The 16,060-nt window shown below is 42.9% G+C and overlaps 1 protein-coding gene across 1 annotated transcript in view; it reads right to left on the bottom strand.

Annotated features, from left to right (window-relative positions):
* Positions 1 to 14,461, bottom strand: part of FAM124B (family with sequence similarity 124 member B) — a 158,102-nt gene extending 143,641 nt beyond the window's left edge. The window contains exon 1 of the mRNA XM_086944860.1: positions 14,195 to 14,461. The gene's annotated coding sequence lies outside the window, so the exon portion shown is untranslated. The remainder of the gene's footprint in view (positions 1 to 14,194) is intronic.
* Between the last annotated feature and the right edge of the window lie 1,599 nt (positions 14,462 to 16,060).

Here is a 16,060-nt window from a genome sequence, read left to right as displayed (position 1 = left end):
TTATTAACTAGGGAATTAAAGAATGCTACATCTGTGGCCATCTCAGTAACTTGAGCCCGTAACAGAAGAGGAGTGGTACAAGGTCATCTTAGGCAATGAAATGCATCCATTTCTGCCAAAGGACATCTCCTAAATTCTGACCTACGAACCACCCTTCAAAACTTGAAACTAACATTAGAAAATGACAACAGTACCATCAAAACGCATATACAAATGGTTTGGCAACAATAGCCAAAATGATTTACAAATAATTTACCCTTAGGATTCTTAATTACATGTACTCATTCGTGTCACACATTCAAATAACAAACTACTGGAGCAACTCCAAAGGTCTGGAAAATGAAGATGTATCAAAGTTTATTCTTTACAAAAGCATATAATATTTAAAAATGATCAGTTGATCACAGTCAGTACAATACAATACATTTTAAAAATAGTGCAGAAAACACGGTTATACAACAATGAAAATCAATAATTCACAGAAAAACATGAATAGCAGCGAATTTCACATAATATTACAATGTACTAAACAGAAGGAAACCTACAACAGGCAACAACAATGTACCCTCACTGCATTAATCTGTTACTGACTAGGTACATTGCATGAGACAAAGACTCTGTCGCTATGCCAAATGTCCTGCTACAGATTTAACTGGTGTGTTTGCGTCGACGCGTTTCGGCTGAACTAAAAGTTTATTTCCACCATATTCAAGACAATTTTATAAAGAGATCCTTCCACCTTGTCTTCCATAAATGTATCTAACAAAGACATAATACAATTTAAAAATCTAAATATACACGGACACATAATGTAACACATTTTCTAAGTGCAATGCTTTTTGTTCTTTTTTATTTATTTTTCATTTATAAACAAACCAGATTGCCTAGAGCACATCCACTAATACATTTCCCCTCTGGGACCTAGCTATTCACAATCCATTACGTTTGGAGATGTTCCAGACTTTTCTATACAAAATCTTATACACTTAAACAAACCGCATACAACAATATTCAATTATATCTGCACAGATTAATTTTATTGAACTCTTATTGAAGTAGAAGTGTCTTCATCAATTAAGGCACACTATCATGGGGTCTTTTGTATATGACTATATTTTTCCATGTAAGATCTTTATACATATATTTACCTTGGTGCAATGTCTTGAAGACTGATCCTGATGTCTTATCCTTGTGGTATTTTATTCCGACAATATCCCAAATGTCTGCCTATTTCTTACAGATCCTATGGAATAATAATAATAATGAAAGTAGATTCTCTCTATATCAACGGCTTATACCTTACTTAATAAACAAATTATTAAGTATACTTCTAGCCAATGGGATTATTTCTCCCCTTATCCTTAATCGGTTTAAGTTTCAAGTGGCTGTCTTTATTTAAAAATATCTTCTCACAGACGTTATTCTTATTTGTTCAGCTGGTTCCTGTTGATGATATTGCCTAAAGGATACATATATAAATATTACCGCCATCCAGAATCATTAGTTGCTCTCCCAAAAAAGGAACTCAAGGAACTTGCATTACGGCACCTGGAAACACTAAGGCTGTCAAACGAGTCAGCAAAACCTTCAGTGGTTCACGCGAACACAGTCCAACAAACGTTTGGCATCCAACCGTATCTTACTCTCGATATTAAAACATACGAGAGGATGCTGCTCACCAGGCTCAGACTGAACCTCTTTTTTAGACTGGTTGCTTTTCCCCTAAATAAGGCCTGGGACCCAAACCTGCCCCCGTGCCCCTGCGACGCGAAATCAACTCAATCCAATATCCACGTCATCCTCTTCTGTAAATTTTATCATCCCCACAGAAAACATTGGATACTTCCGCTATGCAGGCGATGGGGCCTCAGACAATGTCGGCCGGCCTTCCTAAGACTGCAAACCTTAGAGTCTGAAGAAGTCTGTTACCTGGTCTTGAACTTTTTAAAATGTATTCTGAATCACAGAAAAAATCTCTAGTATACAGCACTAGGGAAAAGGAAAAAAATATATATATATATATAACGATTTAACGATCTGATGATGATCCTCTGAAGCAAAAACTCTCTCTCTTTTTTAAACAAATGACACTTTGCTCCCTTTTTTTTTTCCTTATTGCATAAATACACCCATTATATGGCTTTTTTAACTTATGTATGTATTGTCTTTTTATGCTGATTGTTTCTTTTATGGTTTTCTTCGTGATTAACCGAATAAAGAATTATATTATTATTATTATACATATATTTACCTTGGTGCAATGTCTTGAAGACTGATCCTGATGTCTTATCCTTGTGGTATTTTATTCCGACAATATCCCAAATGTCTGCCTATTTCTTACAGATCCTATGGAATAATAATAATAATGAAAGTAGATTCTCTCTATATCAACGGCTTATACCTTACTTAATAAACAAATTATTAAGTATACTTCTAGCCAATGGGATTATTTCTCCCCTTATCCTTAATCGGTTTAAGTTTCAAGTGGCTGTCTTTATTTAAAAATATCTTCTCACAGACGTTGTTATTCTTATTTGTTCAGCTGGTTCCTGTTGATGATATTGCCTAAAGGATACATATACATATGTATATATTTCTAAATATGTGTAGATATACAGAGCATATAAATTCCATCTAGGGTCCATCATTACTATTAGCGCCCCCCTCCGCTTACCTCACAGATCGCTGGATATTGAAACACAATCTGAATATTATTAACGGTATGACATCTGCAAAAGTCCCAAGTCTGGCCAATGTTTTTTCAATTGTAGGGCTGAATATGGAGGCAAATATAAAGAAGCATTTGCAATGCACTAGGTCTCGCAGTTACATGAGTTTGAGCTATTGGCATTGTAAATGACAATGCCTTTTATTTAAGTTTTGGGTTTTAGAGCCTAAATCTAAGCGATTGTCATTTACAATGCCAATAGGTTAGCAAACGCAATGCCGGATTTCAGTGTAAGCGCAACACTAATTACATGCTTGTTGAGTTGCCATTTTAGCGGTCCTATTTTCCTTGTTAGATGGTATACTAAGAACTTCCATTTATACGAAGACCGATTATAGTATAAATGCCTTTTCCGTGTAAACAATACGCAATGTAAAATTAATGGCTCAAAGTTGTCGGGGCTAAAGCATGATAATAAATAGAGGAAACAGGTTACCAGATTACAATATTAGCACATCTAACGAGGAAAATAGGTCAGCTAAAATGGCAACTCAGCAAGCATGTAATTAGTGTTGCGCTTACACTGAAATCTGGCTTTTTCAAATAATTATGTTTCGACAACTCTTAGCCCTAAGTTTAACATGCGTATTATTAGCACTCACTCTCTAATAAAAGAGAGAGGGACCCCAAAACCAAAGGGATAGGGTTCCAAAATTGACGTAAGCTGGATGCGTCCACGACAATGAAATATATATAAACGCTTCTTGTCACTGTTTTTAAACAGAAGTCTGAACAGATATAGAAGATCATTCGCTGGACGAATATCTCTACTCAATGATAAGGAGGCTGAACACCCCTTATGATATACTGCTAGACCAATTTCTTGCTTGAGAAAGTATTGGGAAACATTTTCTATACATTGTCCTGATGAAGGCGGTTTTAAATTGATTGTACCGCCGAAACGCGTCGATGCCCAAGGAGCTAATCCGGGATTACAAATTAAGGAAAAATTCAAAATTACTGCTTTGTGTTTGAGTTTAATCCTTTCTCCCTGTAAACTCCTTTTTATTGGAATGTTGTTTGTATTGATTATTGTTCCGTCCTGTATTTGTTTCCCAATTTTTAGTTTTTAATTGATGTAATGTATGCTAAATAAACTGTTTTAATACTATATTTTTTCCAGAGTGTTTTCACATATATTGAAATTTTCACCTGTTTGCATTGCTTCCTTGTTACATGTGAGGTGTTGGTTAGTTCACTGTATGTTTGTGAGTACTTATGTACTAATGTTAATTCGCCCAAAGGGAATTACTTTCTGACTTATATTATTAGCACTCAAACGGCGTCTATAAAATAGCTGGTTTGAGTATAAGTGAATGCTCCATGTGTACCATACTGCGAGGAACATAGGTCCATAAGAAATCGAAAAACGAAAGACTCCTTTTTTTAGACGTACGAAGAGTGGATGGCTGAATAGCTTAGTAGGACATTAGGTCTAATAATAATATGTCGTATATCAAAATCTATAATAAGAAATAGGTTGTTAAAATGTAGAAATATAAAAGCAGAAAGAAATATATAGGACACTAATGAGGTGCCTTTTTAGGTCTCGCACCTGGGATGCAGGGCGAAGCCCTGCTGTCGCAGAAGAGCCCTATTGTTGGCGGTTCTGCTTACAAGGACTAAAAGAGGAGACAAGAGACTGGCACGCGTACCCTGCCGGAATCAGGTCAGGTCACGCGCTCACCATCTCCTGTCTCCCTTATAGCTCCTTGGAAGCAGACACACACATACACACACACAAACACCAGCGCACAGAGACACACACCCCCTCCCCCCGACAACTAAGCCCCACTCCGCACACACAGACACGCGCACACATTCCCCCCCCACTCATCGGGCTCTTTCCGCGTGTCTCTCTCCCTCCGCAGCGGGTCAGTCTCGGCATCAGGCTCCATATCTTCTCTAGCGATCCTCAGCTTGCGTGCACGCTCACGGCGTCTCGTGCGCTCCCACCGCGCTTTCAGTTTTGCACCCAGCGTTGTTAGTCTTTTTTTTTTGCTAGCTCCCCTGCCAGTGTTGCCGAGGGGAAACATTTCAACTTTCATTCTTCCTCTGGAATTGACTGACACAAGGCATGCGCACGCAGGCTGGACACGGGAGGCCCTTAATCCTGACATCTGGGCTGGCCCGGGAGAGGAGCCCGAATCGGAAAAACTCATTATCAGCAAAATCAGCATCTGGAAATTAAAGATAAAATGTGAAGCTGCTTGTGGAAAGTCTGCATGGCCTGTTTAGCCTGACTCGGAACTTTTGTGTGTGTGATTGAGAATAATAGACAGCCTTCACCTTTACGCTGCAGACGTTGCTCCCTTATACCGCGACCTTGCAGAAAGGAATCAACGTGTCCAGACGGGGTTTGGTCTGCGGTATGACATGTAAATCATCCAAGACCGCATGACTTGCTCAGTCACTCGCGGGTTCTTGGATTAAACGACAGCGGACGTCGTGCATGCGCTGTGCTCCCACAGGCTTCGTGGATTCCCCTGTGAATGAAGGCAGTGCTGGCTTTTTTATGTGCTGGTGAAAGTGCCTGGGTCACCTATCTGTTCCCAACCCGTGCTGGAGTCAGCAGTGTCTGTTGCTTGCGTACAGTTCTCGTTTCGAAGCATGCTGTCGAGTTTTGGTGAATGCGCTAATTACAGGATGACAATCCCTAAGTGCGTTGCCCACTTTTTTATTTATACCCAAATGTCTCATCTCCCTTCGGACTTAACATTATTAAAATGCAGCTTTTCTCCAAACTCTATTCCCAGTTCGGAAGAAACGTCTGCCACGCTTCTGTTGTGACCCTTTTGATGCCTGGCGTTGGTGGAAAACATGGGCATTTTGTTCTTCTCGGACTGTACGTTTTAACAGACACTCTTCGAGACTGTTCTTGGCATGATGTCTACGTGCTCCTCTTTAAACTTCCAAAAGTTAACATTTGGTAGCTCTGGAAGGAAAGTTTTAAAATGTAATACTGAACCTCTGGAGGGTTCCACAACCCTGCACCTGAGCTCATAAACAGGCTCAGCTTAAACGGAAGGGGGCGAACTGCCGTGTGAATGGTGACCAACCGTCCGTAAATTTCACGGACAGTCCGTAATTTTGGCTGTCTGTCCGTTGTCCGTGAAGGATTCTTTAACGGACGCCATTTGTCCGTAATTTTAACCGGGCACAGCTTGCCCCCACCTCCCTTCTTGACTCCGATGCTGTATGAAAGCTCAGACCCCCAGCAGCACTGTAGAGGCACAGCGGGATGGCAACCCTCACACCTCCAGCCCTTGATGAGCTGTTAAGAGGTGCTTGAAGGTGACAGAGGGAGGGGCTGCAGGTTCAGGAGCAGGGGGCATCCATTCACATGCAAACAGCCCTGAATGCGTCTTGTATCTGCTATTCAGAGGGGGGCTCACACATTCCATTTCTACCCAGGGCCCCAAACATCCGAGACTCGGCCAGATTACACACCTGATTACACTGAGGCAGCACGTGGTTCTCTTCACAGAGCTTAATTACTGTCACTAAATTGTAAGCAAAGCTCGGTTCTTCAAACATGCATAATGTAATACAATAAAGAAATGGCACAATCGCACCCACACTGATTAACAAAGTATGGAGGACAATCAGTTCAATCAGTTCTCTTAGAGTATCTCCTGTAAGTACTGTACATCACAGCAGGGTGTGGCATTTTGGACAGAGAGCCTGTCTTCTGTTGTCTTGTGCAGGAGGGGGCGAGGAGCCCAAGATGATACTAGAATACTGCATGCCCACCCCTGTGCCCACCCTGGTGGATCACGTTCCCTCTCCTGTGATGACTCCTGCTCCTGTCCCCCCATGTGGTGGCTCCAGTCCACCCCCCGCCTGTGAAGGCTCCTGTCCCCCATGTTGTGGCTCCAGTCCACCCCCGCCTGTGATGGCTCCTGTCCCCCCATGTTGTGGCTCCAGTCCACCCCCGCCTGTGATGGCTCCTGTCCCCCCATGTGGTGGCTCCAGTCCACCCCACGCCTGGGATGGCTCCTGTCCCCCCATATTGTGGCTCCAGTCCACCCCCGCCTGTGATGGCTCTTGTCCCCCCCTGTGGTGGATCCTGTCTCCGCCCTGGGTGGCTTCTGTCCCAGTCCTGGAACGGCCCCTGCAGCGAGGGTGAAGTTCTTGATGGGCCTCTTCTCAAAAGGGCTCAGCTCAAAATTAATATGGAAAGGTGGGCGAGTAAGTAAGTGAAGGGATGTGTGAATGGCTGGATGAATTAGTGAAAGGGTGAATGGATGAATGAAAGATTGAATAAATGGATAATGAGAGAGTATAGATGGATAGATGAGTGAGGGGAAGGATGGAAGAGAGAAAAGGGAAATAGCTGGATGTATGGGTGGAAGGGTAGCTGGATGATTGATGAGGGGAAAGATGGATGAGGGGAAGGATGATGGATGGAGGGGAAGGATGGATGGATGAGGGGAAGGATAAATGGATGAGGGGAAGGATGGATGGATGGATGGATGGAGGGGAAGGATGGATGGATGAGGGGCAGGATAAATGGATGGGATGGATGGATGGGTGAGGGGAAGGATGGATGAAAGGAAGGATGGATGAGTGGAAGGATGATGGATGGAGGGGAAGGATGGATGGATGAGGAGCAGGATAAATGGATGGGATGAATGGATGGGTGGGTGAGGGGAAGGATGATGGATGAGGAGAAGGATGGATGGAGGGGATGGATGGATGAGGGGCAGGATAAATGGATGGGATGGATGGATGGGTGAGGGGAAGGATGGATGAAAAAAAGGATGGATGAGGGGAAGGATGGATGGATGACGGGAAAGGATGGATGATGAGGGGAAGGATGGATGGATGATGAGGGGAGGGATGGATGGATGGATGGATGGATGGATGGATGGATGGATGATGAGGGGGTGGGTGAAAGGATGGATGATGAGCGGAAGGGTGGATGGATGGATGATGAGGGGGTGGGTGAAAGGATGGATGGATGGATGACGAGGGAATGGATGGATGATGAGGGGAAGGATGGATGCAGGGCTTTAAGTGGGCCGGGTCTCAAGGGGTCTGAGCACCGGCAGTTTTTTTAAGGGGGGCTCGAAACGGGTCTCTATCGGGCTCTGTTTTGAGCCCTGGCACAGGCTGGCCGTTTTTATTTTTCGAACTGCAGTGACAGCAGTTTGCTGTCACTTCAGTCCGGAAAAAAGTGCCAGGGCGCAAAACAGCCCTATAGAGACCCGTTTCGAGACCGCAGGCACGTTGATGTGCGCTGCCCACACTGCTCACTTCTCACTAGGGGAGAAGTTATGGCATGACATCATACGAGGTGAGCGTTATGGGGGAAGGGAAATCCTTAAAGAGTCATTTTCTTTCTGGATTTCCCTTCTCTTTCTAAAACGCAAGAGCAGCAACATTGTGGTAGGGTACCAGGGCTTTAATTGGAAGCTTTTTCAATATTATATGTAACAAGCATTAGATGAAGCTTATTTATCTTATGCAACTAATAACCATTGACAAAGCCAATAGTCCTTACTTGTTGTAGGTATGATGTCACTTGTTGTATCACATATCTGGATGCAATGACAGAAACACCAAAATACAAGTCGGGTGGCACACTATGCTAACCACAGATTTTTAGCGTGTTTTAAAGCCACGCCCCTAATTGCACTGGCCACGCCCCTTTGAGAGACCCCCCAGTTTTTTCATCCCACTTAAAGCCCTGGATGGATGGATGATGAGGGGAAGGACAGAAGGATGATGAGGGGAAGGACAGATGGATGGATGATGAGGGAAAAGGATGGCTGGATGAGGGGAAGGATGGATGAATGATGAGGGGATGGATGGATGGATGATGAGGGAAAGGACAGATGGATGGATGGATGGATTGATGATGGGTGGGTGAAAGGATGGATGGATGGAGAGTGGGTGAAAGGATGGATGGATGGATAAGTGGGTGGGTGAAAGGATGGATGGATGGATGCTGAGTGGGTGGGTGAAAGGATGGATGGATGGATGATGAGTGGGTGGGTGAAAGGATGGATGGATGAGTGGGTGGGTGAAAGAATGAATCAGTGGATTGGATGGTGGGTGGGTGGGTGAAAGGATGGATGAGTGGGTGGGTGGATGGTGGGTGGGTGGATGATGGGGGGGTAGGTGTGTGAGTGAAATGATGGATGGATTGATAAGTGCAAGGGTGAATGAATGGACATATGAGTGAAAGGGTGGGTGTAAGGATGGATGAGTGAGTGAGAGGGAGGGTAGATGGACAAAAGTATGAATAGATGTGTGAAGGAGTGAAATGATAGATGGATGAGTGATAGGGGCAATGGATGGATTCATGAGTGGATGAGTGGATGGGTGGGTGGGTGGATGGATGGATGGAAGGAAGGCTAAGTGAAAGGGTCGATGGAGAGAGAAAGGGAGGATGGATGGATGACTAAAAGAGTGGATGGGTGGAAGGATTAGTAAGTGAAAGGATGGCTGGATTGGTGAAAGGGTAAATGGCTGAATGGATGAGTGAATGGATGGATGGGATGAAGAGTGGATGGATAGGTGTACAGATGGATAGGGTGAAAGGGTGGATGGATGGATGGATAATGGAGGATGAGTGAAAGGATGGATGAGGGGATGGATGAAGGGATGGATGAGTGAAATGATAGATGGAAGGATACATGATGGATAGGTTTGCAAATGGTTGAATATTTTTGGAAATGGCTGGGCTTACTTATATACTATTGCGCGACCTCTGATGTGTCTGTAAAACGTACCTATTGTCCTAAAGTTTTGTCCTGAATTTTGACCTCCTGTCCTGAATTTGTGTCCTGAATTTTGACCCTTTGTCCTGAATTTTTACACTCACCGTCCTGAATTTGCACCAATGCCAGTTGGTCACCCTAATGGCGCCTGCAAGTCAGCTGAGCACCTCTTACAAAACAAAACATAACTTGTCGGTGGCTCCACCTTCGAATCTCTGCGGTGTACGGGTTTATTCATTCATTCATTCGAAGCGGCCCTTCTATAATATGCCGATCCTGCCCGTTATGTGGCTTCGGGAACCTCTTACCTGCAGTTCCAGTATCTCTTTTCTCATTTGTGAAATGTGACCTGCATGTTATATTGAACTCCAGATGAAATCTGAAGCAAAGGCAGATGTATATTCAGATTTGAAACTCTTAAATGTGAGAGACCTTTATTCCGTAATTGACCTGGACACGGGAAACGCAAGCGTAACAATGTCTTATTTTGGTCACTTACATGTCTGTCTTTTGTCGTTCAACACATTGTGTGATGGCAGAGCGCTGTCTCCCAGATGCTGGGGTCAGATTGTGCTAAAGTCGCACGTGTGTCCTCGCCGATGCTGTGCAGATTGTGATTTAATTGGACTTGGGTAGGCAGGGGACGAAGAGAGAAAGGAAGACACAGACCAAGGCACAAACACTTACTAAAAGGCAGATGGGAAGACAGATTGCGAATGATCCAAAGGCAATAAAGATACATGGACATACAATCTGGTAATGATGGATAGTTCATAATTAGATGTATTAAAACGTCCTTAGAAGTCCAGTGTGTGCCCATCTCTCCATTTCTTTCCTGTGCTCTACCTGTCTTTGTAGTGTCCATCGCTTCTCCGCTCTTTTCTTTCTCAGTCTGTCCTTCTTGCTCTGTTTTTTCTTCCTGTAGCGCTCTCTTGTTGGCTCTTAGTATGTCTCTACCTGCCTCTTTCTCCATATTTCTCCCGTCTTGGCTCTGTCTTTCTTAGTCTGTCTTTCTTTTGCTTTCTCTCTTTCTATGCTTCTCTGCCTCCCTTTTTCTCCTCATCTTTCTCTAGCCATATGTCCTTCTGACGCTCTCTCCTTGTCTCTCCGCCTGTCTTTCTCTGCCACTTCCTGTCTTCTTTTCCCCTCTCTCTGTATCTTTGTGTATCCTTGTCTCTGACTTTCTATTTTCTCCCTATCTTTGACTTTCGTCCTGCTCTGCCTGTCTCTCATTACCCCTCTCTCTCTCTCTCTCTCTGTCCTTATCTGGAATTCCTAATTTCTGTCCTTGATTTTCTTTCTTTCTACATCTCCCTCCCCCTCCCCCCTGTTTATTTCTCTCTCTTCCAGGCACTGCGCTATGGGTGTTCTTAATGTCCTGGACAAACTACAAATGTTTGGTGTTAAGTGTTATTTTTGTGGTGCACGTATAATGAACAAGCATTTGCAATGCAATAGGTCTCGAATTTGCGAGAGTTGAAGCTATTAGCATTGTAAATTGCAATGCCTTTTATTCATTTGTTTTGAAAACCTGCAAGCGGTGCATAAACACGCACTTTGTACCTATAATCCTTGATTACGAGAAGCAAGGCTGTAAGTAAAAGACTGCCAGCTTTGCTTCTCATAAGCAAGGACTATAAGTACAAAGTGCTTGTTTACGCACAGCTTGCAGGTTTTCAAATGCAAAAATAAAAGGCATTGTCATTTACAATGCCAATAGCTCAAACTCTCGCAAATGCGGTACCTATTGCATTGCAAATGCTTGTTTATATTTGCCTCCATATTCAGCCCTGCAATTGAAAAAACATTGGCCAGACTTGGGCCTTTTGCAGACATCATACCGTTAATAATATTCAGACTGTGTTTCACTATCCAGCAATCTGTGAGGTAAGCGGAGGGGGCGCCAATAGTAATGATGGACCCTAGATGGAATTTATATGCTCTGTATATCTAAATCCTGTGATGCGTGGTATTTAGTATGGGGATTTCTGCGCCTTTTGGTGGAATTGCACAAAGTGTGACATATGAATTAAGTATATCAACGGTGCTCAAAGGTGTGGAGAACCACTAAACTCCACAATCACAAAGCCTAAGCTCTAAACACAGTCTACTTCACTCCCAAGCACGCGTTACGTGTTATAACTGGTTTCCCTGTTTTAATATGGACACATTGATTTTCAAGTAACAAAGTGTAAACAATTTCTTTTGGTTCTTTTTTCAAGCTTATATTCTCTTTGTTTCAGCCACAGCCAACTCATGTTTCGTCGCTATCGGGGCGTGATCCTGTGACTTCATCAAGGCTGTATAAACATAAACATACAGAATACCTCTGTATTCAATTTTTCCAAATCTTATTGCATACACTATAAATTGTGCAGTAATCACGTTAAGTGATCTAGATGTTCAACACAAGGTCTAGCCATTATACTCAAACATTGCTATATATATATATATATATATATATATATATATATATATAAAGTTTCTAACTTTCTTTTGCATTCACGTACATGAGCCTCTTAAATAGAGGTGCAGAGTAACCCGAAAACGATGGGAGGGATTTAAAGTAAGGTGCACCAAATTGTATAAACCGGTAAGTGCCACCTTATTGCCCAAGAGTATCATATGCTGTGAACTGTGCTAACTCTAGAGGTTTGTTTTATCCTGCAATGTACACGTGCTTACTGATAAAGTGGATATTTAAAGCTTCTAAACTCCAACAGGCTAATGGGGATCCTCATAGAAAACTGTGAAAGAAAGGTCGCGCAGTTGCAGAAGGACATAGAAATATTAGAAACTGAGATTACTGATCTTAATTTGCCTGATGTCTCAGCAAAAAACTATGCCATCCTCAATGACATCATACAACACCATGTTGCGGATATCAAAATTCGCAAGGCAAGGAAATTACGGAGGGATGAACGGGACTACACTAGCGGGAGAATTTTTCACTTTTGCCCGAAAATATGATCACATGGTCCCCAAGGAGAACCAGCAGGGCAATACTGAGACCAAATCCATGAGCTCTAGCTCGACCTCGTTAGACACTGCCCACACTAGAGGCAGTGAATCTGAAACTAATAACACCACTGTAAATGAAAACAATAGTTTTTTATTGGAGGTGAGGAGAATCAAAAGGGGAAATCGGGAATACAGACGTCCCGCTCAGTCAGAAAAACAAGGAGAAGAAAGAGAGGGGGCTCAAGGGGACGAGAGACCGGGTGTCAGGACCAGATCCTGGACCCAAAAGAAATAACTGATGTCAACATTGTTAATCTACCTGATGTATGTTTGTCTAAAGATGCATGTTCTGTACTTACTAAAGGAATGAATTTTTTCCCTAATTCGGTTGGAGATGTTTGTGATATAAAAATCGATTTGTTTAACTTTGTGAGACGTTTAAAGTTAAAGAAATACTTTGAATCAACAAACATTTTTTAATTGTATTATGTCTTTGTTAGATACATTTATGGAAGACAAGGTGGAAGGATCTCTTTATAATATTGTCCTGAAGATGGTGGAAATAAACTTTTAGTTCCGCCGAAATGCGTTGACGCAAACACACCAGTTAAATCTGTAACAGGACAATTGGCATAGCGACAGAGTCTTTGTCTCATGCAATGTTCCTAGTCACTAACAGATTAATGCAGTGAGGGTACATTGTTGTTGCCTGTTGTAGGTTTCCTTCAGTTTATTACATTGTAATATTATGTGAAATTCGCTGCTATTCATGTTTTTCTGTGAATTATTGATTTTCATTGTTTTATAACCGTGCTTTCTGCACTATTTTTAAAATGTATTGTATTGTACTGACTGTGATCAACTGATCATTTTTAAAAATGATATGCTTTTGTAAAGAATAAACTTTGATGCATATTCATATTCCCGACCTTTGGAGTTGCTCCAGTAGTTTGATATTTGAATATGTGATACGAAGGAGTACATGTAATTAAGAATCCTAAGGGTAAATTATTTTTAACTGATATTGTTTTTGGTGCTCCATCCCTTTGGATCTCACGAGTCCCTCTCCTTGTTTTTTCAAAACAATGGCCAAAATACAAATAAATGGGTCTCTCTTTTAGAGAACAATGTCTGAGTTCTCAACTTTTGACACAACAAAATTCTTCCAATGTGTTCCCTCCCAACAACAGAAACTTACACTGCACAGAGGCATTACTCGGGGATTTCCAAAGATTAAAACCCGGGAATATATAAAGATGTATACTTCTCAGGAGCCATCAGGTACTTAACACAATCAGTACCTGCACTCCAATAGTTCCATGTAAAAAACTGGGTATAGGCGGTGGATCAGATGGACGTCACAGAAGCATTTCTGAGAGTGGGATGTTGGACGTCCAAGTCGCTATTAGTAAAAGAACAAATAGAGCACCAATTTGCGCTAACTGTATACGAATATTCCATTAACATACTCATTTTACTTCTACTTTAGTTGTTTTGGGTCCAATTCACAAATGCATTAAACAGCATGTAAATGAGCACTACGGGAGTATTAGGGAGCATTACTTTAAGAAGTGCAAAATGTCTTTGAGAATTGACCGCAGGGTGTTTAAAGAGGTGGCGAAGACGGGGCAACTGGTAGAGATAGGAATTGCATGAGAAGATGGCAGTTCAGAAGCAGTCTGCAGATGGAAGAAGCGGGGCGCTTCAGGGGTGGGGTAGAATGGAGGAGGCAGTGATGTGCGGTACCAGCAGATGCCAACTTTACCAAATGCCTTACCTGTGTGCGTCAGGCATCGCAGTCTTCCACGTCCCTTACGCACGTCTGCGTCTCGCCGTGCGTAGCTCGACTTGGGAGCCTGCTCCGCTCCTCAGGTGCCCCGGGTGCCCTCGGGGCTCCTGTCTTTTTTAAGGTCCCCAAGAGTTTGCGCCATGCCTCGGGTGTCCCACTGCTGCTCCATGCGCCTGTGCGCGGACTGTTCCTCCTTTCCGGGGGACCACTCCTTCCTTGTCCCGGCCCGCTCTCTTTCCCAAGTCCCCGGGCTCTGTTGCCTGCGGCTGTATGGCCCGGGACCGCCTCCGGCAGAGGGAGGGGCGAGGGGCAGCCTGTGCAACCTAGAAACGATCAACAAACCGGCGCGAGCCGGTGGCGCTCGAGCGCGCGCCTGCACACACTGCCCACAGCTGCCCTTCAGTGGACCAGTGCATCCAAGCGAAGTGATCCTCAATGGGGCTGTTTGAACGGCTGGCTGGAGAGGGAGACAAGACAAAGGAAGGGTCGTGGGCGGGGTGAGTGCAGATGCCCCATGGCAGGATAAGATGAGGGAAGAGAGGCGGACAAGTTTTATGGCAAGAGATGCTGAGGATGTTGACAAACAAGAAGGCTTTAAAAACGAACTAATATGCAATATCATTTCACTAAATAAAGTTAATCATTAAATCATTTAAATTACAAATGAAGACAGTTTCGCTTTGTCCAGCCCGTTCTCCAAAACCCTCAGAACACACATGAAGTTATACTAACTATGTAATAACTGCACATTGTTTGGTCGCCGCACGCAGTGCTCGAAGTGAAAGGGATCTGAGGGGCACTACGTGCTCATACTATTTTAATTTAAGAACAACAGTTGTACTACTTTTTATGAAAAGGCAACCTGACCCGGGACATTTAATTGTAACAGTTGAAATGCTTCAACAGAAGCGCAAGGAAATCTCTCTCCTGTACCTTGAAACCGAGGGAGGGACAGACAGCTAAACACACCTTCTTGCCAGGGTGCTGCTGCCTGATAGAAATGTAAATGTGCGAAACTGGTCAATCTGCAAATGTAAAGGGTGCTTGGAAGCTGGTATTGACTTTAATTGATGGAATAACATGAAACTTTCTGATAACACATGTATTTCTTTGGAGTGGTATTGCAAGGAAGTTTCCAGCTGAGAGGTGAAGTGTGTGCTTTTAAAGGGCAGTTCTAAAAACGATTGCACTACATTCAGTCAGTTTATCTACAATTTGGAAGACATTTTTTTAAATCTTAAACCTGTTTGCACATTCTGAAGCAGCATATCTTATAATGTGTATAATGCAAGTTTACAATAATGACTTACATATTCACAGTGCTTTCTGGCACAGACTGGGACCTAATAGTACTAAACATACTGAAGTCAATATTCTACACTGCACCAACCAGGATTCTATTCTGTCGCTCTCTAGTTACACACACAGACCTCTGCAGTGCATTAACTAATAGCGGTTTCATAATGTACATAGTTAATTTCCAACTAATTTAACTTAACTTGTATTTCTTTTTAATTTAAACTGTGTGTTATTTTTTATGTGTAGCTACCTGTAGGTGAAAGTTACAGAATATTTTGACTATTTAGCCATGCCTTTGACCCTGCGCACAATCACCCGATCCCATTTTTGCACAGCATCACAGTTCCCATACTTTTTTTAACGCACTTCGACCACTGCCCGCATGGGAAACCAAGTAATACCTGGCAGGGCTGCAAAGTACCCAGAAACAACACCAACACAGTATTTTGCACGGTCCAAGTGTTTACAAACCCAGGTCTTCAATCCTGTATTCATTTTATTGCCTCATAATAGATTAGACCATTCAGAATAACAACTTAGCGGTGAGTGTTGTCT

The sequence above is a fragment of the Lissotriton vulgaris genome, chromosome 11 (genome assembly GCF_964263255.1).
Source record: "Lissotriton vulgaris chromosome 11, aLisVul1.2, whole genome shotgun sequence".
In the NCBI taxonomy this organism is placed as follows: domain Eukaryota; kingdom Metazoa; phylum Chordata; class Amphibia; order Caudata; family Salamandridae; genus Lissotriton; species Lissotriton vulgaris.
Note: the sequence above shows the minus strand (reverse complement) of the source record. Positions and strands in the feature narration are given on the sequence as shown.